Below are 24,618 nucleotides of genomic sequence, written 5' to 3' on the forward strand. Positions count from 1 at the left end.
TGAGACTCGGGAGATGACCTTAACAATGCTGCCGTGGGAGCAAAAGCAGGACTAGCTGCTGACAAATGTATCCTTGTTTCCAGTACAGATGTTCTCAGAAGCGAGAATAATGGAACAAATAGCCTAGAATAGCAGAAATCATTAAGTAGGGGGAGTTACATTGGTTTACTGTCGAGTCAGAGTTCTTTTTCATTCAGATTCATAAGCGCATCTGTCCTACTGACATTGAAAGTTGTCCCTGCACACATCAGTGGCTCAGCACCTTCTTCTGTTAACACACTCACGTCTGTCGAATGAGTTGTTTGAAACAGAACACTTGGGTGTTTAACCCTGCGGATTTGGAACTGGGATCATTAGAATGCTCCACAATGTTGTTTCAGAAAGAAATCGCCAATGCTTACTGTGTACCAGAGTGAAAATGCATTAAACCAAGGACCTTTCCCTCAAGGAATGGTGGGAATTTAATCTGAGTGGTGCTCGTGACAGATCAGACCCTTAAACAGGTGCTTACGGTACTTGTTTTATTAAATTCATATTGCATGATAGCATGTACCATATGCCTATCTAATCTAGTCAACCTCTCCAGGCCCGCCACAGATACAAGCAATCATTCTGTACAGATTGAGCGTTGATTTATCAGAGGTCCGGTCCACTTCCGCGTCATTTAGCTCCTGGAACGCCAGGTGAGATGAGCAAATGTCTTCTTCAACGGTAATTAATACGTGCCGCTGTCCCCGCTTTGGGCGCCAAGTCTCGGCCTACTTCTGCAAGCCAGAGAGTGGTGAAAAACACAAGAGGTGTCTTGACTAATGTTTCTCACTAGTAAAAAAGCTACCGCCAGTGTGCTTCCAGCTTCTCGGTGTGAATCCAGACTTCCCTTCCAGATCATTACAGCTTTAGGCATAGAGTCAAATTTGGCATTGGACCTGCATGCTTAATTTTAACCAAAGCCAGTAAGTACAAGCAGATATTCTCAATCAAATTCTCCGAGTTCAATTAATGAAAAGCCAAAGGAAATTAACGAAATTCTGAGGCAAATCTCTGCAGATATTTGGAAGTACCCCACTGTTCTGTACTTTATGGATTAGCACCAGCATCCTGAATCGTTTTTTGAATCAGTGTATACAGGTTGTTTTCATGTTTTACACATTCCACGATTTCCACAGACATATTGCTGATTTGTGGGTATAACAGGAATGTAACATGCTCATTTGACAAACCCTACATTTATGATTTATGTGCTGGGATCCATGTTTTCTCATTGTAAACTGTAGAAAAATTGAAACAGACAGCGAACTCTGGTTAAATTGTTCTTTCTGTATCTCTTGCAGGTGTTTTCAAAGCCCCATGTGAGTTGTCCTAGCTCGAAATAATACTGCAGTGTTTGGTGAGCAGCAAATTATTAAAGCGTGTATGTTCATCAGAGCCCAAAGATGGATCCAACCTTGGTCTTGTTGGTCCCACTTGTTCTCCACAAAATCGCCTATAAACAAAACTCTGCCCAGCAACACCAGAATAGACTTACTGGTCTCACGGTGTTTAGCACGAACTCCAATTCATGTGAAAATTTACTGCTGTTCACAACTGAGCATTTATAAGAAAGCTAAGATTTGTGAGTCTTGGTCAGCCGAGAAAGGCTTGAAGGCATTGTTCTGGGAAAAAATTAACTGCTGCTCAGGCGCATCTGTTTGGTCAAAGCAACACAATCGGGACTGTGGCATGAAAGGGCGGGGGAGTGCAAACCTGTCAGCACATCTAAATAACAATGACCACCCAATAACAGTCTGGAACAGAGGTGGCCTGGTGGCGTAGGGCCAATCTCTTCTCACTTTGCAATTACAAAGAGCAGAAGGTTTCGAGTAATCACCATTGATCTACTTCAGAACGTCCACATTTCATTGATCTGGTTCTGGGAGATTCTAAAATAACACGTTGAGGTGTATTCATTTAGAATTCTGCATCTTTGTATCTGGTATGGAAGTCTGCAGTCTGTTCAAGGCCTCACTCCCACTTGACTGTAGGAGTATGTGGAATTCATTGGGTTGGATAGTAGGCGAGGTTTCAGTGGGGGTTGACCTTTTCTCCATGGTTCAATAAGTTTTAAGCAGCCGTGACTGAGTTACTTAGGCCTCAGCGCCGCGGAGGGGGTGAACAGGTGGTCAATGGATTACCACAGCCATGAGAATGCGCATGGACGCAATGTGAAATCAATGCATTTTGATCTTGAGCAGAAAATTGCCCAAAAGCAAGTCATGCAAACGGATTAATTTCTGAGAAATAGGTTCCTGTCTTTGCTTTTAAACCCACATGACTGATGGGAAGCAAGAAAGGAAATTTGCCTTCTTGCGTGCTTTTAGAGACAGTATACTATATTTGTCAGTAATTATAAATTACACAGTTGTTTAAGTTGCACTGGCTTCTTTCTTAACCCTCCATGTTTAAAATGGGAATTAAGTACAACAATATTAGCACATGTTGAGCATTTATGAATTTGAATGTTTTGTTTTGAAGATGTTCACTATGTCAAAACTGAAGTGTATCCATTACCTTAAGGATTTCCACATTTCACCTATTTTAATCAAATCAGTTAACCCTTTCAGTTTAACGTTGGAATCTTTACATTTATTTATTTATTTATTTTTTGTAGTATTGCACATCATTTCTTAGAATCAGTTTTATTTTGGTAACATTTATATAATATTTATTAATATTTTAATTTAACTTTTTTTAGTTTTAGTAGTTTTGTTATGTGCTTTTGTCATTTTTTTTTTTTTTTTTTACATTTACATGTATAGCTTTAATTTTTCAATTTTCGATTTGAGTAATTTTAGTATTTCAAATAAAAATAGAAATACTTCAGTTAGTTTGAAAGGCATAATCGTAAAATCAAAGTTTTAATTTAAAATGTATATTCAATTTTAACTCTTTTTTTTTTTTTTTTTTTCAATTTTAGTTATTATTTTTAGTCAACAATAACAGCACTGACAGTTATAACTGTAGTATATTTTGCCCAATAACAACTACACTTATAATTGGTGGTATAATTGTGGTGGCTCCATTCAGATGCAAATACTTACACAGTGGGTTACATGAAAAAACAATGGCGATAAGCATTTGGTGAAAATTAGGCTTTTTTGGTTATGCATTAAAATGCATGCTAGTAACAGTAACATGATTTTTTAGATTTAGTTTAATGTTGTTTTAAAAAAAAATAAATAAATAAAAATGGTTTGTTATGCATTTAGACCAATAAATACAATTGAATGTTTGGAAAAAAAAAAAAAAAATATATATATATATATATATATATATATATATATATATAATAATAATCTTTTCTCCTCCATGCGACAGTATTATTGTACATGTCTCTGGTCGTTATCCTCCATGACCCTATTCATAAAACATGCACTTTTGGCCTCACATGATTCTGCGTCCACATGCACCAATTAAACATATAATTAGAATGTAGAGCCATCATTTTGGGTAATGACATGCATGCGAGATAACAGAGCCAAATTATATGTTGCCTAGCAACATTCCATCGTTTTAACCTCTAATGTTCACTCTTGGTCCTTTCCTCACCCCTAGAGCAGTGCTGCTATCCCACAAGATTTGCATTGCAAATTAATCCTAGATATATTCAATTGAATTAAATTCAATTGAATCCCTCAAGTACAAATCGAGTCTTGTATTGTACAAGGGGTGTGGCGTCAACATCCTGGAGCTCTTGAATAGGCATCTGGGAATCTTTAATAATAAGGTTGGTGATTTTGCATAATTGATTTAAATATGTATTTATTATTCATAATAACGTACAAGTGTACAACAAGAAATACCCTTAACGCAGGGCTAGATTTAATATCAGTGAAACAGCAATGCAATTCAACCTATTCATTTAAATTATAATGATCTAATGTAATTACTGTACTACAAAACCATCAGCATAGAAACAGAGACGTTACTCTCGGGCTTGTTTACGGACTGTAAGTCTGGGCCGAGTTGACATTCCCAGACAGCCAGTTTCAGCACTTTGCGTCATCCGTAGCGCTCCGGTGCATCTAGAGCCCAGGCTTTATTGTGGTCTCAGGCAAGTAATAAGTCCCTTCCTATTGAGTGGAACCACGATTTGGGAATTGATCAGAAGCTTGATACGCACAAACAGCCCCGGGCTTCAGAGAAATGTCATCGTGAGATAGCTGGGATCCAAAGCAACTGATTTTTGTCTTGCCATTGGACAGGAGCGCTGGTGCAAATGTTGGTTTAACAAAATGCAAATTACGGATCCGAGATGCACTTGTTTACTCTCCAATCGATGGATCATACACTTGCATTCAAAGAACGTTATCTGCACCACTCCTCCACTCCAAAGTGGATCGCTCATAATCTGCTTGAAAAATGCATTTACGGCCAAGAATTCCCATAAAGGATTCAAAAGAGCCAATTACTTACTATTTACTTTATGGCTCATTGAATACGCCCAACACCCAGAGAGTCCCACGAGTGTCTTTTTTCTGCTTTACAAAGATAGTGACATCATATAACGCAGAACAGAGTTAAGGGCTCTGCTTTTGCAACCCACTCCAGTGCACAATGACAGTAATTTCCAGGCTGAATAATGAGATGCGCGGCTACAAAAACTCTAACCTCTTTCAGATGTGACTCAGGGAGGTGACTGTATTTTGCAACACCGTCTGAGATTGAAATTACTGTGGAATGCCTCCACGGCCCAGAGGCTTTAGGATGCTGTTTTTGAGGTTTCTCTGAAGGGATCTCCTGGCGCTAAACAAGCATTCCCCTGGTCTCTACTAAGTGCATGGGAATGTTTGGGGATAAACAAGCTTCTTAATGAAAGAACAGCTGATAAGCAAGGTAAGACGCTTCTAGTTTTGGTGCCCTGTGGACGTACATGCTTCTCTCAAAAGAAAAGGCCTACAAAAGGCTGGAATTCCTCAGATTGCCTGAAAATACCAATGTCAGGTCAGGGCTTTTGAAGGAATCTCCAAGACAAAAGATCAATGGCTCGGCTCCACATGTCGCCCCACTCAGAAATTTTAGTGACCCGTCCTTACGCCCCAAGGGAACGAAAAGGAGAAGATAGAGGGGTTTTACTTGTAGGATAATCAGGTTCTTACCAACTTTCCCATTGCTGAAGGTACGCAATTAAGGGCGGATCCTCTTACCCCCAGGTAGTTATTTACAGGTACAGGTGCATTTCAATGGGAACTAATAGTGTTAAGAAAGACCATGCGAAATAGATCCCATTGAAAAGAAGGATCACGAATAAGATCTCTTTGATATGTCATTCGTTTCTTAGACGTCTCTGGATTCTCAGATTTGTCTCCTGAGAAACAGACACTTCAGTCTTAAAAATAAACATTCTTTATTGTCTTCCTTGGTTCCATGAAGAACCTTAAAATCCATGGAAACTTTATTTTTCGCAAAAAGGTTCTTTACAGTGGAAAAAGTTCTATTAAGGACCAAAAATAGTGGTTCTATGGAATTATTGTAAAAAACTAAACGAAACAAAAACTACTGTAGACTTCCAGAAGAAATAATCTCAGTTGCTTCTCAGATTTGTCAAGTCTCCAATCAAAAATCAGGGATTTTCAAATTAACTCCAACAGTGTTCTTCAAATATGTCTTGATGATCTAATCTATACAATCCACATTCATATTCTAACTCTTAAGGTAAAAAAATAATCAATCCAAGTCAATCCAATAGGAAATTGAATCATTCCAGGAGGAATCTGCACGATCAGGAGTTTCGTGCGAGGACGATAAAGTTCCCCATGCAGATTTTGCTCATTTTCAAGTTGAATTCACTAGAAATCACCATGTTGACCAACAGAAATATGCTTGGTTTAAACATGACTTTTGCTTGAGCTGTGTTTTATACATCGCTCTCTTATTGACAAGAGACAATGGACATTTTTTTGCCCACATTTTGCTGAAATACTGCTAATGTGACCATTAGTACTTTTTTTCCTCCTGAAGGAGCAACATCTCTGACAAAGTACTATTTATAATAAGTATAATTTTGCCATTATTTATTCACCCTCATTGTTGCCTATACAATGAAAGTCAATGGGGTCCAAAAACACTGAACATGGGACATCACTGATTTTCATTGAAACATTTTTAAAAATATATCGGTGTGTGTACCTGGTATTCCCTACATTATAAGGACCAATGTCCCCACAAGCACAGCAATACCAGTAAATTTTGACCTTGTTGGGGACATTTGTTTGAATCCCCATGAGGAAAACAGCTTAGAAATCACACCGAATTATCTTTTTGTGAAAATCTAAAATAGCAGAACGTTTTGTGCAAGGGGTAGGTTTAGGATAAGGGATAGACAATACAGTTTGTACAGTATAAAAACCATTACACCTATGGAAACCCAACATGTGTGTTTGCATTGCACAGAAGAAAGATCAAACCGATTTGGAACAACATTTTCATTTTTAGGTGAACTATCCATTGAAACAAAACATAACTGAGCCCTTTCGGGTTTTCTGAGCAATAAAAATGTCCTCAAACCCCTGAGTCTTTAATTTTCTAAAGAGACAGGTGCTGCACTTTAAAGCCTCCCTCCAAACCGCCATCACTTTTACGAGTCAACATGTCCTCTCAGATGTTTATCTTGGCCCTGTGTCATATGATATCAGAGCCTTCCAGCTACCTGAGGGTGACCCTCCCATTAAATGTCGTCTTTTGTGTACTCATGTTGCGTTGTGAAGAGACGTGAGGAACGTGGGTGTGAAAGTGGGTTTTTGTGCAGGAGCGTCTGCTTCACAGGCATAATCAGGGTGATTAGTTCTCATTGTTCCCTTGTTGTTTGCTCAGCTGCTTGAATGTATGTCTTTCGATGCATTTTCTGAACCTGACTGCTGATGCCTACAGCACCTTTTAAAGAATGAGACAACAGCAAATTAAATCAATGGCAAATTTGTCTGAAGATTTTGAAAGGAAAGCAATGTTTAAAAAGATGTCATTTTAGCGTCAGTGTTTCTTTTTATAAATAATTTATCTTTAAGGACATTTAAAAATAAAGACAACGAGTTATGTTACTTAAAATTACTGAAAAACTGTAACTTGAAGACCAATTGCTTTTCTCTTGCTAACAAGATACAACACGTAGTTCTGGTCCACTAAGTGACATTCTGGCAATATTGTGTCTAAAATTAAAGTTACTAAATATTAACTAATTTATTCATTTATTTCATTGCAATGGTGCAGTAATCACACATTTTATTTTGTCATATATTTGGTTTGTGTACTTTCTGTATCTAAAAACGCCCCCAAAAAAAACACCCTACCTCACTTTTAAAACTATTGTTTTGTTGTGTTTTGTTTTACTTAGCTTTGTTTGTTTTGCTTTGATTTGTGTGTTTTGTTCTATTTTGCTTACTTTTGCTTTGATTTTGCTTTGTTTATGTTTTCATTGTTTTGATTTTGTTTTGCTTGATTTTTTGCTTTTTGTTTGTTGTTTTTGTTTTTTCGTTTTTTCTTGGCTTTGCTGTGATTTAGGTTTCTGTTTTTGTTGTTTTGCTTTTTAAAATTGTTTGTGCTTAGATTTAGTTTTTTTGTTTGGTTTGGTTTTTGTTTTGTGTTTTATTATTTTATTTATTGATTTTATTGGTTTTTCTTTGACTGTTGTTTTTGTTTGGTTTTGTTTTGTTTTTGTTTTTGTTTATTTATTTACTTTTTTATTTTGCTTTGATTTAGTTTTATGTTTCATTAATTAATTAATTTTTCTACAAAGGTTTAAAATTGTGATCGTATTGTGATACTTTTTTATTTTTATTTCTTTTTGATAAGGGAATAAGGTAAAACCATGTTTTAGAATCAAAAGTCAACAAATGGATATAATGAATAGTTTTTTTTTTTTCATATTGTATTTTTAATTCCTCAGGACTCCGGCTTGTTTGATCAGATCAAACCATTTCTGTGTTCATAAATGCTCTTATGATTCTCACTTGATGCCAGCATCATCATTTTAAACCTTTGTACCAAAATTGTATTAAATGGTCTTAGCAACATTATTTATCTGAACATAAATAAGAGGAATTAGAAAACATTATATTTGCTTTGGTAAAATTAGAATGTAACAGGCCCACTGTGGTGGAGATTTTGATGGAGAATGAAATGTCTTCTTTAAAAGACTAGTAATTAAAGTGTTTTAAGGAATATGGAAATTATTATAATTATTAATTTAATCAATGAATCAGTGGGGAATGTTATCTGCTCAGTAACAGAGTCGTGTCTGGTACTGCAGCACAGCAGGTTCACGGGACACAAGAGATATTTAATTCCTAAATGATAGTGTCCATAGGGGGCTGGACGTATCTGACTCAGAGTGGGGATAATATTAGATTGGGGTCAACCAATCCTAGGTGTCTGGGGCAGAGACCAGGTATCTTAACCCCTGCGTATGGTGTAGGTCAATTTGACCTTGTCAATTTTTCAGTTGTCAGAAATACTATTTAACCTATGATTTTTCCCCCCCTTGATATAATCTTTTGCTCATTTAGTATAATGATCATGCATGCAAAGTTTCAACAGTTTTGATGTTTCAAAATATCTAATCCGATTGATATTTATGAGTCAATTTGACCCTCATAATGTATTTTGTCAGTTTCTTATTCGCAAAAGCACACAGAATACAAGCTTTTTAATATTATTTATAAAACACACAATTTGGCCCACACCATAACAGTCCTCCCAGATTTTTAATCTAATACGAAGTGGTTTGACTAAATTTATTTCAGTTTGTATTCATCCAAGTCTCCCACAGTTATCATTTCGCACAACACCACATTCTGATTTCTATGAGCGGTAACAAGCACAGTGTTTTTAACTAGGTGAGTGATGGATTATGGCAGTGTTTGTCTTTATATACGAGTTAATGATGCAGCTTCTCTAACAGTAGGATGCATGTGGTCTAATAGGATATATAACACGCTATAGATTACATATTTATGTGATTTCTCACCCTCTGACACACCATTTAGATGCTAATGAATCTGTCTCTCATTTTCAACTGAATGTTTTTGTGTGCATTGAAAACACTGCTCAAAGTATCAAAGTCATCATTTTAATAAATTATAATTGTTTAAATAAATAAATAAGCAAGTAAATAAATAAATGTATTTGTTCATTTATTTAATTTTTGTTGTGGAATAATGTTTTTTTTTTTCTTCCCAATACAGTTTTAGTGTTTTGAAAAGACACTTAAAGAGAGTATATTTAATATGAAATATATTATTGGGTTAAGCAATAATAACATTGCACCAATCATTTAAATAAATTAAAATTGTTGCAAAACAATATTTATTAATTTATTTACAAGCTGCTAATATATATATATATATATATATATATATATATATATATATATATATATATATTCCATATTGTTAATCTTATTAAATAAGAATAGTTCAATATTATATATATATATATATATATATATATATATATATATATATATATATATATATATGATTGGTGGGTTAAGAAACAACATTTGGTGCCAATTGTTTTGATAAAATTGCAGTTGTTGTAGAACGTTTTTTTTTTTTTTACCACAAGTTGTTGAAAAAATGTTTTTACAATACAGTGTTAACGTTTTAAAAGTATAGCTCAATATGAATTATACAATGTTGGGGGTAACGCATTACAAGTAACACGAGTTACGTAATCAGATTACTTTTTTCAAGTAGCTAGTAAAGTAATATTACTTTTAAATTTACAATGAACTATTTGAGTTACTTCTTCAAAAGATATAACTTTTTTTGTTGTTGTTATTAAAAACAAATAAGCAAGCCCAGGTGACAAAAAAAAAAAAAAAAACGCAATTAGTTATTTTTTCGTTGAGTAACACAATATTGTAATGCATTACTTTTAAAAGTAACTTTCCCCAACACTGGAAACATGTTATCACTGGGTTAAGAAATCATAATATTTGCCACCACATTGTTTATGTTCACATAACAAGCTCTGCATTTGCGCAACTGCATGTGGAAAATACTGCATGTCAGGGCGGGCCACCCACAAAGGTATGATAATTTCATTTATGAATCTGGATGTATGTGTGTGTGTGTGTGTTTGTGTTCGTGTTTGTGTGTGTGCGTGTGTGTCTGTACAATGTTCTAGTCTGAGAGGGAAGCCGCACAGATTGACGCTATACATTATGGGCATGCCACATCGCATATGTCAGCATTCATATTGCAGCTGTTTTTATTTTTCAGACATGAATGAACAAAGCCACGTCCTCGTATGCTCTGCTGAACTCATTTAACCTAGTAATTGAGACACTTTTGGCCAGTTTACAAATAAATTGACCATCAGAGCTGCCTTTTTCTAAAAACAAAAAAAACTAAACAAAAAACAGATGCCTTCATGATGACCATAAAAGATGCGCAAATGCCATAATTGGAACAGTTGCTACAGAGCAAAGATGCCAAGTTTTTGGGCATTCAGCTGTCCTCTTTGTCTGTCTGCTAGCTTCCCTCATGCAGCCCATTTGTGGAGGCAATAAATTATTAATCAGAAAGACACCACGTTCACCGAGATGTCCTGGTGTGACTGGGTTAATCGCCTCTGAAGCGGAAAACAAAACGGGCCGGCGCAGGTAGGCATGCGCAAAATCAACGCAGACTTCTTGCCCGTCTGCATCTCGGTGTTTGCTGAACTATAGAGGCCAAACTAAAGCAGACACTTGCGTTATTAGCGAGTGCTCGTGCATCAAAGCATGTAGATGTCATTTTCTAGCCGACACACTTTAACACAACCTGAGCAGTAAACATAACCTCTGTATTAAATATTCATGACGCTCTATAACCCGGGTAAGCAGATGCTTAATGCTGAGTGCTGGTGCTTCCTACTGTGAACAAACTCAATCCTTACAAACGCTCACAATCGGTTTTTCACAAATCTGATATTTCACAGTATTTGATTGTGTGGGTGTATATATATATATATATATATATATATATATATATAATTTTCTTTTTCATTTAACATAAATGAAATCAAGCAGTATCATATTTATATATAATCTTGACAATAAAGATATCACACAATTATTTTCATAAAACATAATTGTTTTGATAATTAAGCCCATTTTCTCCAACACTTCTTATTACTGTAGTGTTTCCGGATGATTTACTTTTGAGTTTGCTTGTAAATGTAATTATTTGCTTTGATGATTCTCATTGGATTCTCATTACTGCAAAACAATTAAATATATTTTATTTATTTTAATAACATTTTAAATTCAGCATAAAGGCAGTCGAAACCTACATTGCTACGATGATGTATAAATTCGTAAAAAAAAAAAAAGAATTAAATAATAAGATAACATATTTATTTTTGTATTTATATACAAATTTAATTTATATCATAGGTTTTAAGAAATGCTTTGAGGCTTTCAATGTCAATTATGATGTATTATTTTATATTGTTACATTATATTATATTATATATTTTGATTATATAATACATCTGTATTGATTGTATAATACTACAGTATAAAAGGTACACTATGGAAATTTTGTAAACATGCTTGATAATAATAATAATAATAATTATTATTATTATTATTAAAAAATAATAATATAATAACAATTATTTTAAAAATAAACATACACATAATAATAAATACAATTAGGCTAAAAGTGTCTTTATGCAACACTTCTTTCTTTCTTTGGATTTTGTGGTGAAATATGAACTAGACATGTTCTTGACAAGCTTTGTGAGATTCGTTCTAAGCGCCGACATAATTTTTTTGAAGACTAAGGCAGGCTTTGCTGATCTAGTATTTCATATTCGTTCCCCTGCGAATCTGTAAAATGTTCTGAGGAGGTTGCTGAGACATGCGTACAGTATAGCAGTACAGTATTAGTTATCATTACCTCAAAAAGCTGCATCTAAAAGAGCCAAGAACACTATTGTTTCTGGGTTGTCGTTCTTTTTTAATACCTTAAGTGAAAAAGCAAATAGGATTTGAAGCCCTGCAAACATGGCTGCTCTCAGGGACATTGCTTTGTCACTTTACATTAGACACACTCAAATGGATTTCCTCTGACTAACCTATAACTGTGTCCTGCTGGAGTTTGTGCACCACCATTCGACATTGCAATATATTATTATTGTTTTTGTGAATCTTTTAACATTATATTAGCAGGACATAAGCAGCTGCTAATGGTATTGAATGATATTTCTCTTTTTTCCCCTTAAAAAATATTATCTTACCTGAGAAAACTGAGAAGCTCAAACTGACTTGGTGAAATGATAGTTCACCCAAAAACGAAAAGTCTGTCATCAATTATTCACCTTCATGTCATTCCAAAGTTGTAATGGGTCATTCACACAGACTGTGTTTGTGCTTATGAAAATACAGAAAGCAGGGTAGTGCAATGAAAAAAAAAAAAAGATCTTCTTTTAACTTGAGTTCAGCTTTTTTAGAAAGCTGTGTTATGCGAGATACTGCAGAAGGCATAATACATGAACACGGCCATCTAGCGTAAGTTTACATAGAAAAACAATATAAAAGCAATGCTGTAAATTCAAAAAAACCCAAAACTTTTTTTTAAGGAGCGCTGCGTTTTTTAGAACGCTATGTCATGCGCGAGGTGTTTTATAATTTTTAAAAAAGAAGTGTTTAGGTTTAGTTAGTTTTAGTTCTTGTTTAGGTTTTTATATTAGGGTATATTAGCTATCCAGTGGTTCACATCAACAACTGTGTGTTTGCTGCTTAAAAACATGGGTTGATTTTTGCATTGGTCTGAATAAAAACAGCAGAAAGGCTGTTTAAAAATGCAAATGTATTCTCTGTCAGCAGGTGACGCTTTTGGATCAGCAGAAATATAGCGGTTTTCCTGGTAACGGCAGCGCAGCGCTCATACATACTATTTTTATCAGGCATTATAAGTAGGTAAGATAAAATGAAAATGCCATTGATGCTTTTCTGAAGACAGTTGGTTACATTCAGAGATACATTTACATAAACGTGCCGCATTTTGACCTTGAAATGTGCAGCACTCATATTTATTTAATAAAATCATAGCCTTTTGAAGTTTAATCCAGCCATGTCGACACGCTACGAAAATTAGAGTGCAATGGTCAGGCATGTCTATCTGGTGCATGTTTACATATAAAAAAAAAATTATAAAAAAAATGGAAAAGCAGTTTTTAGCAAATTTTAGAATCAAATTCTGATTTTCTTATAAAAATGGCCTGTGTTCGATCTAAAAATTGACAAAATAAGGCATATAAAAATAAGACTAATAAAACACTTGAATTGTGAGAATGTTGTTTCTCATCTGCACTTCTATTGAATTTAGATTAAGTTGTATGTTATTTTGCATAGTTTTCGACACAGGTATCCAGGTTCTATGAACTACACAATATGGTTGCTTTCAACCCAGCTTTATATTTCCAATCAAGCTTTCTGGAAGCTTCCAGGCGTTACTCCATCAATCAAACGTCTGGATGTTTCTGGACTATTTCCTTTAAATGTGATCCCAGGTACTGCCGGGGACATTCGCCCTTATTAAAGATGGCCTTTATTGATCTGTGATAGCCACCCCAGGTTGTCTCTCAGATGAGCCCCCTTTATATCCACAAATGGCTGGATATTGATTGCAGAATGAGAAACTGTTGAGATGTTGCTAATCTTATCCTCTGCAGAAATACAGAGAAACACCAGGGACCAAAGGTCTCTTTGTTTCCCTTCAAATCTGGGTATTCACCGTCCAACTCAAAATCTGGCTGATGCAGTATAAAACTGCTGTACTGCTGATGATATCTGAGCTGGTATTGAGACAAACATTTGTGTGCGACTGCATCTCTGTGTCTAAGGGGATTATGTGACCTGTTTGAGACATACAGGGGCCTGGAGACCTCATGAGGAATGAGAAACCTTATCTTACTCTGTCCTAGTAAGACATGTAGCGTCAAAGTCAGGGAAGACGTAAGGTTAAGCCTTAACATGGGTGAAGAGGTTATGAATGTGTGGAAACAATATATAGAAACTCACAATATCTATCTATCTATCTATCTATCTATCTATCTATCTATCTATCTATCTATATCTATCTATCTATCTATCTATCTATCTATCTATCTGTCTGTCTGTCTGTCTGTCTGTCTGTCTGTCTGTCTGTCTTATATTTTATAGAGCATTATTATACTGTATGTATTGTTAAATAAAACGTGTCAATAAAAATAAGCATGTTAAGCATTTTATAATGCAATATTTGCTAATGTAACTATTCACATTTTTAAAATAGTTTTATATAATATATAATATTAAATATCAACAATTCTTTAGAAGTAATAATAATATTAAAAATAATATAACTTTTTCTATAATAATTTTTAATTTATTCATAGATATATAAAACATTGTTGTTGTTAATATTATTTATGAAATATATTATCTTATTAAATAAAACATGATTTACATAATATTTCAATAATAACATGCGTGCCAAGCATTTAATAATGTTATGCTTGATTAATTAAAGTTTGCAAAAGCGTTTTATATAATATAACAACTATGTCGTTATATAAAGAGGATTAGTAAATAATAATCATCATATTTGTATTAATATTATATATTTGTAAAAACTTTATTATATTATAAAACATTACTGTATATGACATTTATTATTACACAACATAGTTTAATTATATGAATAAAAACATCTATCTGTCTATCTATCTATCTATCTGTCTATCTATCTATCTATCTATCTGTCTATCTATCTATCTATCTATCTATCTATCTATCTGTCTATCTGTCTATCTGTCTATCTATCTATCTGTCTGTCTATCTGTCTATCTATCTATCTATCTATCTATCTATCTATCTATCTGTGGACAGTAGCGGTGAGGTGGAGTCGTGTGAGGGGTGGAGTGTGAAGGTACTCGCGGCTCCTCCTCCATCTGAAGGGGCAGCTCTTCTTCACAGCTCAGACAGTGAGTTAGACAGCAAGTGCAGAGCAGCTCACACACACTCTGCGATCAAACACCGAGGCGCGAGCCTGGAGAAACCCTCGACATGTGACCGCTGCTGACTGTCGACATGTACTTTCATTTTATCTTTCTTTTTTAATTTGATTTCCTTCGTCATAAAGACTCCAAACAGGACTTGTAATCAAGCGCCGCGCAGTCGTCCTGTGGATTTGCCAGGAATAATTCATCCTCGTTTTGCGATTCTTGCTCGTTTCTCGTACGAATCTCCTGAAGGACGAGGAGCGAGTGTAAACAAGCGAATAAAAGCATCTCACTGACCTCCAGCAATAACCAGCGCCGACCCCACGACGAGACCCGTGCTTTTAACAGCGGTGTTGTTCGCCACTGAAGAAGCGCTGAAAGGGATTTTATCACTTTCGGAGTCAAGTCGGTTCATCTCCAGCAGTGTGAAACGGTAAATATCTGCTTGTTTTGCTGCTGTGTGGGAAATGATTCATGAATCATCTTGATGTTAGAGGTCTCTGGGATCGAGTCTTGAAACTGGACAGGAAAAGTTTTTAGCGGTACAAATCAATTATTGTAGCCTACTATAGGAAAGAAAAAGCCAGAACTAATTAACAACAACAACAATAGCCTAATAATAATAATAACAACAACAATTTAGTTGTTCATTTTCTTAAATTATTTAGGCTAAACATAGAAAGAGTAAAAGTATAATAAATGATAAGCAGGAAATTCATTTCAGAGAGGCCGAAATGTTTAGAGGCCTATATTTAAAGTAAATAACGCTCTCTCTCTCTAGTTTTTTTTTTTACATGTTTATTTATTTATTTTTCAAGCAGTATAGTAATAGTTAATATGTTCGTGAAGTTGAATCATGCAGCAAATAAATAAATAAAGGACAAAACAGTCCCCTTTTATTGCTAAACCAATGGAAAAGTAAATGCATTTAATCCAAGAGCAAAAATGTATGCAGGTGGGTGATATTTTCCCTTAAATGTATTTATTTCAAGGCAAAGAAAAAAAAAAAAAAAGAAAAGCTGTACAGTTCAGAATACGTGAAAAAAAAAGAAAAAAAAAAGTGCAACATCAAAATACGAAGTGAATATATAGGCTATGTAAAAAAAATAAATATAAAAAAGAAATATAAATAAATGAATGTAAATAAATGTCATACGTTTTGGACAGTTGCATACATTTGAAAACCATTCAAATTTTTATTTTTTATTAGGTTTTTTTTTTTTTTTTTTAATAAGTTTCTTGTTTTGTATTCTGATGTTAGAAAGGGTTTCTAAGAACATCGTGAGATCAGTATTACAAAAGGTAGCCTAAAATATGAGGGCTTTTGAGCAATCGTCTTGTGAATAATAATAATAATAATAATTAAAAAAAAAAAAAACATTTAAAAGGTTAATGACATAATTTAGTTTTTCAGAAAAACATGGGTTTTATAAGTGCAATAAAATAAGACTATTTATTTATTTATGTGGACAGTAACAAATCTGTGCAGATTGGTGTGTGTGTGAATCTGGGCTCGGCTGGTCGCGTCTTGTGGTTGCACAGTAAATTGTTCAATCGATGTAGGCGACTCTGGGCTCGTCTAGTCGGGTCTCGAGGCTGGACAGTGAAAGTGTGTGTGTGTGTGTGTGTGTGTGCAGATTGATTCGTGTAGATGGAGAGAGAAGACAGCTAGAAGGGCGAGATTTCTTCTCCTCCTTGCGCTCGGATGCGTTTATAAGCGTGACATCCAGACATTATAATAGCTGCGATGTGACGCCGATCTGTTTTAACCGAGGTAAGCCACCGCGCAGAGGACACTAGAGACAGTTGGGCTGAAATATAGCGATATTTTTAGGCTTGGCTGTGTTTGTGCTGCAGAGAGACCGACGCTCCTAAAGCAAACCAAATGCAAACAGGTGTAAGACCCCCAGAGCGCCGACGCGATAAACCACAACGCTTCATTTGGAATCGAATAAGCTTCGTGCGACGATTAGTTTTTCGCGTCGCGTCAAAAGCGTCGCGTCGCGAACTGGGCTTCTACAAAAGCTGTAACGCTCATATTTTAAATCGGAATTCAGATTAGATTCGATTCAACGCTTTTATTCGCGTCTTTTTTTTTTTTTTTTTTTTTAAATTTTAAATTTTTTTAAACGAACCGTATAGCGAGCTTTGGTGTAAGGTTAGTTGTCCATCGATAATAAACCGCTGATCATTTGTGGAGGTTTAGCTAAATGAAGGTCTCAGACCATTGATTAATTAATGTCAAGTTGGTTATCATTTGAAATCGATGACCTGGCTTTTGAAATTATTTGCTGAAGAAGCGATATAGATAACTCGTTTCTGGTGTAGCATTCTCGTTGTTGTCATTATCTGGCAATTTATTCCGCTTATTGCTATTTTAAACGACATTATTGGGTCGTTTTAGATGTTATCGTCCACCAACAGATAATCAATAACGCCAGTCCAAGCAGAAAAGGTTTAGATCTGTTATTGTGTATATTATGGTAAATATGGTGCAGCCGAATTTAATTTCCGCGTTGAATTTGGTTTCCAGTGTTTCTATGTTTTGAGTTTCTAACCTTTTCTGGCGCTTTTTTAACGAGTTGGGCTTTTGAAGATTGTGTTTTAATACACGGTCTCATTCATGGTGTTTAGCTTTAATCTGTCGTTGTGCCATGTAAATAATATAGTATTGTTGTGTCTGATGTTATAGTATGGAAATGTTGATGAAAGAGGTTTACATTTGGGTTTAAATCAAATTGTAACTGTCTCATGGGGTTTGTGAATTTGTTTTTTGTCTCTTCAACCTTATATAGGCATAACAACAAAGTAACCTCAGTGTGTAGCACTAATCAACCAGGAGGATATTTTTTTTTTTTTTTTTACTTATTGGCTTGTTTGGCTTTTTAGCATGTTCATCACGTCTGCCTCTCCATGGAGACGTTTTTAAACCTTTCAGCTGTGTGAGGGGTTTTTTCCCTTCTTGTCAAGGGACATGAAGACCTCCATGAGCTTGCCAGACATTTGGTTTCCACGCTATCCTTCAATATTTGACTTTTTCATCTTATGTTCCTCAGCGAACAGGAAAATGCTCTCCATGTGCTGTTGGTTTTAACTAAACGCAAGATTGACTCCGTAGTGAAAATGTGGACTGGTTTGTGAAGAGAGAACCTTTTTTACATTATTATAATTAGAAGAATTATGAATCTGTAGTAACCAAACACTCTTGAATTGCATGTTTCCGTGTTTAATCTAAAGAGAACTAATATTGTTTTGGACACACTGATATTTAAATGAATTTTACTAACGACTGAACAATCGTTAGTTTCCAACATAGAAATATGAATTACGAGTGTTAATAATATGCCGTAATATTTAAGTCTTGTTTGTAATGTTAACGATCATAGCAAAGAGTTACTTTTAAATTTGATGCATTTGCAAACTAATGGACGCAGAATGGGTAAAATTTGCGCAATTTATGCAGTCAACACAATATGTAAGTTACTTTAGCATTGAGGAGACTGTAAAACCAATATTGAAGATCTGCTAACTAACTAAAAAAAAAAAAAAACTAATCTCATCTGACCTGAAGCTGAACGTTACTGTACTTCCAGTTTTTAGTCATGTTCAGTCTGTCAAAGCCAGATTTATAAAAGAAAAAGGAAAAAAAAAAACACCCACTTTCTCAGCGGTGAGTTGGTTGGTCGTTTAGTCACCGAATGTCTCATATGAACGAGGTGTAAAGTGAGTTGTTCTGGAATAAGGCCATATCTCTGTCTTGGCATGTAGTTGAGTCTATTTTCTGCAACCCCCTCATTTCGTCCCAAGGGAAAATCCAGTGAGTAAAGGGGGATAAAATTAGAGGACATGTAGGTATATGTTTCTTTCCTGCCCTTTTTTTATTTCTTGTGCAAGTTCTCTAACGTGTTGTGTTGCACGTCTTCTGCTAGTTTCAGTTTCATATTGTTACTAGCTCAGACCAGGATCTCTGTTGAAAGTCTGTGGTGGGAGACTAATTTAGTCCAATTTTTTCTCAGGTGCCCTTAATTTAATTGCGATTGCAGGTATTGCAATACCCTTTGGGCTGATCGTCTTGCAGAAGATGTTCTGGCCTGTTGTACTGTTGCACTTGTCAAGTGTTATTGATTCACTTGCCCCTGAGAAGAACTCTCCTGGCTCTGTAATTGCATGTTCATTTATGCCTTAATTTGTTTGAGCTAACCAGTCCACGGAGATATTTATTCCTGGTGTACCTTGTAAAACGTTCTTTTACGGTGCAGTCCTTCTGAAGGAGTTAGCGGAGGGTGACAGTATTGATTTATTTCCTGCACACGTGACTTCGTTGTTGTCGGGTTTTAAAAATAGACAAAGTATGAGGTGCTTTCCCCCACGGCATGCAGGTGCCTGAAAGTTTATTGTAGACGATTGCACGGTTGAGTCCGCCAAGTGCCTATTTGGGCTTTGCACAAATCTCTCCGCACAAATAAAGACTTAAACTTGGATTATGGTGCACCGGTGCTGACCGTGAGGCAAGACCACGCAGAAAAGGCGCGCCCAGGAGAAAATTCCCAGCTTGTGTAGAGTCATGCACCGGACCTCTCATAACTCCCGTGCTTTCGTAATCAGACACGTAATCTTGCAGGGTGATTGGATTTGAGATGACGCCGCAGCCTGAGTCGGTGGCTGGCTGCTCCTACCACGAGCATGTCTTTTTTTCGCGCACGCATACACATGCAGATCTCTTGTTTATTTTCCAGTAAGCTGCTTCAGTCTTTGGAGGCACTGTCTGCTGCAGTGTGCAATAGTTCACACTTCAATTGCAGCCTAACCTAGATTTCTGTAGCACTGCTTGTAAATAACCCTGGGGCTCTGTTCTGAGGGTAGGGGCTTTAAAGGCAGCGGGAAACGACTCTAATGCAAGGCTGCGTACTATCGGTACTGTGATAAGACTTGCATCATCAGCAGAGGTGTGGAGCTGAGAAGAAGAAAGCTGAGAAATATCCGCGTTACTGACTGGCACCGAGTGAATAGATTTTCCGTCGAAAACTGTGCACTTCTATAATATGCAATAACATGCAGTCCCGCCGAGTAGACGTGCGTTTGCTTAATGAGTTAATGTTCTGCCATGTTGCTTTACCCATGTGGCCCGAGCTTAGTTTGCAATCTCCAAGTGTGCCATAATGCCAGAATTGACCAGTTGTTTCACTGAGGTTTAGCGTCGACAGGATATCAAATGTGGCCCTTTTTACACGCTCTTGGCCTTATTGTCAATGATTTATTAACGATTAATTGTGTTTTTCCGTTTTAATATTTTCAAAATCAATTTGCATTCAATTTAGATTTTTTGCACTCAATATCTTGGTAGTTCATCCAGCAATTACAATTGTTGTCATTTACTCACCCTCATGTCGTATTTCTGTTAAGTGCAAAAGGAGATATTTTGAAAAACAACAATGGACCCCATTGACTAGGATAAAAAAAAAAAATATATATATATATATATATATATATATATATAAATACTGATCGCTTAACTTTAAAGTGGCACAGTTTAAAAACATATGAAGTTTAATATATTCATTTTGCTTCATGTTGAGCACAATAGAGATGATTTCATTTAAGTTTCTACCATTTCATGTTTACACATGTATATCAGCTACCCTAATGTATCAGTGCATGTTATGTTTTAATTTGTAAACCAATTTTTCTATCCCTTTAAGTATCATGTCAGTAATACTGTACATATTTAAAGCGTAAAATCATTTGCATGCCAAGAAAACAAATTAGTTATTTCCTTTATATAAATGATTTTCACATCTACAAGCTCTGCGTTTAACGCTATCCAGCAGAATTTAAATTGGCAAGGTTCAGTTGTGCAATTCGTAATTGTTAGCAGTTCTTAACACTTCGTTTTTAGGAGAGACTGGAGAGAAAAAGCAAAAATAGTACAGTGTTAGGAAGGAAAAAAAAACGACCCAACATGTAGTTTCATGTAGCTGTAATGCTGCTGCACAACTCGGGTCAAGACTTTCCACAATGTCAGAGGCCTTTAGACCAAAGCTGCACTTTGACATTTTGGAGGGAAAACAGCTTTGAGTACATCGTGCAACCTTTTCCTCCGTGCACCTCGAACACAAAGCGGCGATTAAAAAATAGCAGCTTTTCATCTGCGCTCGACATGCCGAGCTCTCACAACGGTGTTTTTCAGGTGGATTTCTATGGGCTCAATGGAGACGTCCTGGCCTGTGGTCTCAGCAGAGGGAAAACAGGAGGGAAGATCTGTCTTACAGAGAAGACTGCGTGATTCACTAGCTCAGCACGCTGTAGAAACGCGAGTTTAATGTAGCATAGGATGTTAACGCGATGGCCTGGAGACTGAGACATGTTGTCAGCTCTGGATGGGAGAAACTGGGCAGATAAAGGCCACCTCTCACAGACACACTTAAATTACCTGCTTACAAATGCAATAATATTGATTTCTAAAGATGTTGTTTACATATTACCATGCCTGATGTTGTGTCTGGCTGATCGATAACAGTTGGGGGTTGCGTTTAAGGATTTGAGAGGAAAATGAAACATTGGGCCTGTTTAATGTTTGCAAGCACCAATTTGTGTCCAGCAGTTTTTTGGATGAAGGGAGGCTCTCTGTTTACCCCTACTGAGCCGCTGCTTTGAGTTGATCTTTGACTCCCACACAAATTGCCTGCTGTTTACCAAAGTGCGACTCTGTCTGTCGTGATCTTTGCGAGAATGCTTTAGGAGGGTAATTGTGGAGTTGTCTTGAGTGAGCTTAGAGCTGCTACTACCTTCAAAACTAGGCCAAGACGGGAAGAAAACAGTCATCGTTTGTTAACAGATTAGCCCGGTAAACCGTAAAGCGCGAGCTTGCTTGTGGACTAGAATGCCAGTTGTAGTCTGGCCACCTGCACGTTCACAAAAGTAGCGGTCACGTGAACGCCTTAGGCCTTGAAAACATCTATTTGGAGTTAGTGATTTACAGTGTGCTGTTTAAACAATGATATATTAACCTTTTATGATTTGGCCCAGACGTTTTATTTCCATCTTCAGCTACTTATTGCAGTGGAAAGCAAATTTAGGTTGAAACATAAATTTAGGCGTCAGTTTAAGTATGTCAAGCATGTTCTTGCTTCTGGTGTTCATTGTCATATGGACTGAAGGTCTGCTTATTCTATAGAGTAGTGGTTATCCACCTGACGGCCTCAAGGTGACTTAAAAACATTTACAATTAGATTTAAAAAAAATCACTCCCTTAAAAACAACTCCGTTAAGGAAATTATAAAAGTTTGATATCTAGACCTGAAGAAGGCATGGAAATTAGTAACATTTTAAAACTCCATGGGCATTTTAATACTTAATAATACTAATTTTTTTTTTTTTTTTTTAAAGATATGTCAAGCTCTAAAATATTTGGAAATGGAAATTGAGTAAAAACATTTAAAATTCTTATCCAGTAATTGACAAACAACAAGAAAAGTTATGAAACCTTTAAAGGGATAGTTCGCCCAAAAACAAAAAAATTCAGTCTTTAATTACTCGCCCTTGTGTCATTCCAACCCCATAAGACCTTTGTTCATCTTTGGAACACATAGATATGTTTGATATCTGATAGATTTCTGACTCTCCATAGACCGCAATGCAACTGACACGTTCAAGGCCCAAAAAGGTAGTAAGGACATCATTAAAATAGTCCATGTGACATCAGTGGTTCAAGCGTAATTTTATGAAGCTACAAAAAAACAAATCAAGGTTGTACCACTGATGTCACATGGACTATTTTAACGATGTCCTTCTTACCTTTCTGGGCCTTGAAACGTGGTAGTTGTGTTGCTGTCTATGCAGGGTCATATAGCTCTCAGACTTCATCAAAAATATCTTAACTTGTGTTCCGAAGATGAACGAAGGTCTTATGGGAACGACATGAGGGTGAGTGAGTAATGACAGAATTTAAATTTCCGGGTGAGCTATCCCTTAAAGTGTTGTTGTGGACAATGGGCGGCCCTGGAGTCAAAAAGAAACCACTGCAATAGAGTGGAAACTCTTAGCCCACCATTTTCAGTGGGTTGCCTTTACGATGTGCAAAAATAGCACCCTTTACCGCCCTCGTACAATCTTAACACTCTTTCAGCAGGGCCCTCTCTGGAATATTCCTGTATGGTTTTACGCTTGTTATCGATCACTGTTTTAACATTCATACGTCCTTGGTCTATGTCATTTGCTCTTTCTTCTCACTTTTGGAGACGTTTCCTTTATCTTCTCACTTACCCCCCTATTTATAATAAATCCTAGAAGAATGCAACACCATAAAGCGGACGCTTCTAAGAACATTTCTTCTGATATCTTTCCAGAGTCTCTGTGTTCAGCTACGCCATTTCCACTGCCAATTGAAATCAGTGTGGGCAATAAGCAGGGGGTCTGATTAGAGTTTAAAATTCAGGGCATGTGCCGGGCCGCGCTCCGTCCACTCCTTGTGAATCTTAAATCCGTCAATTTAATTTTCTTTGAATGGCACTGGTGTGGAGGAGGGGGTGTCCTTATGCTGCACGACTTGTCAATTTGTGGGAAATTGCTTGAAGGAATCGTACCTAGTGGATTTTACAGTAAATCCCAGAAACAAACCGTTTGAAATAACTGCATTTTTATAACTCATTAGGGATGTTTGATAAGACAAGCATCACTATTATTGCTCAAAATTATACCTAACTGTAAGTATTTCATTTTGAGGTTGGGTCTAGCGCATATGGGCTGACACTAATAATTAGTTAGGCCTCATCTAACCCAGCAGTCCTTAAATCATTAAACAACTTGGACAGCAAACATCGCGCTGGCTAGAGTGCGCTTTTCACACTGGCTTTGGTGTTGAGATCTTAGCCTCTGATAACTTGTGCTTTAAAGAGGCACATGGAGGTGGCGGAAATGGTCCAGACCAGGTGTGTTTGACGCTGACAAACAGACTAACCTTCCAACTGGTTCGTAACTTGTAGTGCTGACCTAGTAAATACATCAGAACCGCTGTGGAACCTGAGGAACGCGTGTGTGTTATTTCTTACAAGTCAATACCACTGCGTGTCTTCACACTTCCTGGTGTCTGTGGAGCCAGACATTTTCCTCGTTATGCAAGACCACCAGGGGCTGGATTCACGAAACATTCTTAAGAAGAAATTTCTTCTTAACTGCCATTTTCTTCTTATTTTTTAACTTAAGAAAAAAAGTTAAGAATATTTTGTATTCCCATAAAATCTTCTTAAGAATATTCTTATCTTTTTTTCTTAAGATTGTTCTTAAGACAAAACTTAAGAATTCAAATTCTTGAAAAGAATCTTCTTAAAATCGTAAATAACTTCTTAAATTTAGGACAGCCCCAGATTTGTCTTAAATCCCAAACAGTAAGAATTATTTTATTAATTTATTGGGTTATTTCAAATTATTTTTATATGTAAGCGTTACAACAACACTAGCTACTTAAAATACGTAGTAGGACTATTAATTGGGATGTGCACAAGTTTTCAGAAGTGACAGCGATTACTGATAATTTCCTCTTTGGAAATTCCTCTTCGTTTCCTCTGCGTCACCGTAGCGCCATTTTGGAGAATATCCCCTCGACGCAAAATG

The 24,618-nt window shown here is 36.1% G+C and overlaps 1 protein-coding gene across 2 annotated transcripts in view; it reads left to right on the plus strand.

Annotated features, from left to right (window-relative positions):
- The first annotated feature begins 14,983 nt into the window (after positions 1–14,983).
- The window catches only part of dag1 (dystroglycan 1), a 35,450-nt gene continuing 25,815 nt past the window's right edge, over positions 14,984–24,618 (plus strand). The window contains exon 1 of one of the 2 annotated variants that reach the window (XM_058760145.1): positions 14,984–15,442. The gene's annotated coding sequence lies outside the window, so the exon portion shown is untranslated. Of the gene's footprint in view, positions 15,443–16,355; positions 16,784–24,618 lie in introns of those variants that run through there. The other variant, XM_058760144.1, reaches the window with a different exon arrangement.

This window comes from Onychostoma macrolepis, chromosome 22, assembly GCF_012432095.1.
Source record: "Onychostoma macrolepis isolate SWU-2019 chromosome 22, ASM1243209v1, whole genome shotgun sequence".
In the NCBI taxonomy this organism is placed as follows: Eukaryota; Metazoa; Chordata; class Actinopteri; order Cypriniformes; family Cyprinidae; genus Onychostoma; species Onychostoma macrolepis.